This window comes from Chinchilla lanigera, unplaced genomic scaffold (assembly GCF_000276665.1).
Source record: "Chinchilla lanigera isolate Chin_1 unplaced genomic scaffold, ChiLan1.0 scaffold00051, whole genome shotgun sequence".
In the NCBI taxonomy this organism is placed as follows: domain Eukaryota; kingdom Metazoa; phylum Chordata; class Mammalia; order Rodentia; family Chinchillidae; genus Chinchilla; species Chinchilla lanigera.
The window spans coordinates 3,803,365-3,804,562 of record NW_004955452.1 but is presented as its reverse complement, the minus strand read 5'-3'; positions in this window follow the sequence as shown (position 1 = coordinate 3,804,562).

Below are 1,198 nucleotides of genomic sequence, written 5' to 3'. Positions count from 1 at the left end.
CGGCAAAAGCGCCTGCCTGGCAAGCGCAAGGTCGTGAGTTCGGTTCCCGGTACCGGAGAAAAACCAAAAAAAAAGAAAAGTATAAGGGGCCAGGGGGATAGCTCAGCGGCACAGTGCCTGCCTGGCAAGCACAAGGTCATGAGTTCGATTCCTGGTACCAAAAAAAAAAAAAGAGAGAGAGAGAGAAAAGTTTAGAGAGCGCTGCAGCGGGGTTTTGCAGTGGGGCAGAGAGACTGGTTGGCTACAAAGACAGCATCAGCAAGTGGAATTTATACAAGGAGCAGGTGGAGGCTCAGTGGGTAGAAAATTGCTGAGAGGAAATCTCTGGGCTAGAGGAGGTTGTAGCGGAACCGACCTGCACCTGAGCCGATTAACATTCCGCCTGCAAAGGCGAACACGGAAGCGCCAAAGGCGAGGCCCCGCTGGCAAGTTTCAGGGTGGTGTGAGCTGGGAGAATCTTTATCAGTGCTCGCAGAGCCCACCGGGTGAAACCATAAAGCTGTTCGGTTAATTGTCTTTTCCGGGAAGTGCGAGACAAACCCACGCGGAGCTTCCCCAGCCCACTGGCCGGGAGTGGCCAGCCTCTTACAGGCTTTGGCCTCTGCGGAGTGGGAAATGCTGCGGCCGCCCTGGGGTTGCTGAACCCCCAAGGGCCCGGCCCTGTGGGTGGCGGGAGGCGCCTCCCCGGGCCTGGTTCCCTCCAGGACTGCGTGGAGCGTGGGCTCTGCCTTCCCTTTGCTCATGGTGGTTCTTTCTGCTGCTCCCTTCCCTTTAGGCTCCACTTTTGTCGCTGCCCTAACTCTCTTTGGCCTCCCTCCATTTCTCTGAATTCTTGCAGGGATAGAGTGAGGGAGAGAATAAAAAGCTGTCGCCGCCTCCTGGACTGTCCTCACCCCGTGAAGGGGTGCCTGCTGTTCCCCCATCTTATTTATTACGCCATTATACCGACATACCACCTGAGTGTCTGACCTTGTCCTAGGCTTTTTTGGAGGGAGGGGAGGTACTGGGGATTAAACCCAGCCCAGGCTGGTCTCAAACTCACAACAATCCTCCTGCCTCAGCCTCCCGAGTGCTGGGATTACAGGCGAGCGCCACCAAGCCCAGCTGTCAATGAAAAGAATTTTAAACTTCTCATCAAACCTAGCTTTTCATTTTTTGACCGGAGATGACTGGGACTCAGAATTCGGACAAGATTGCA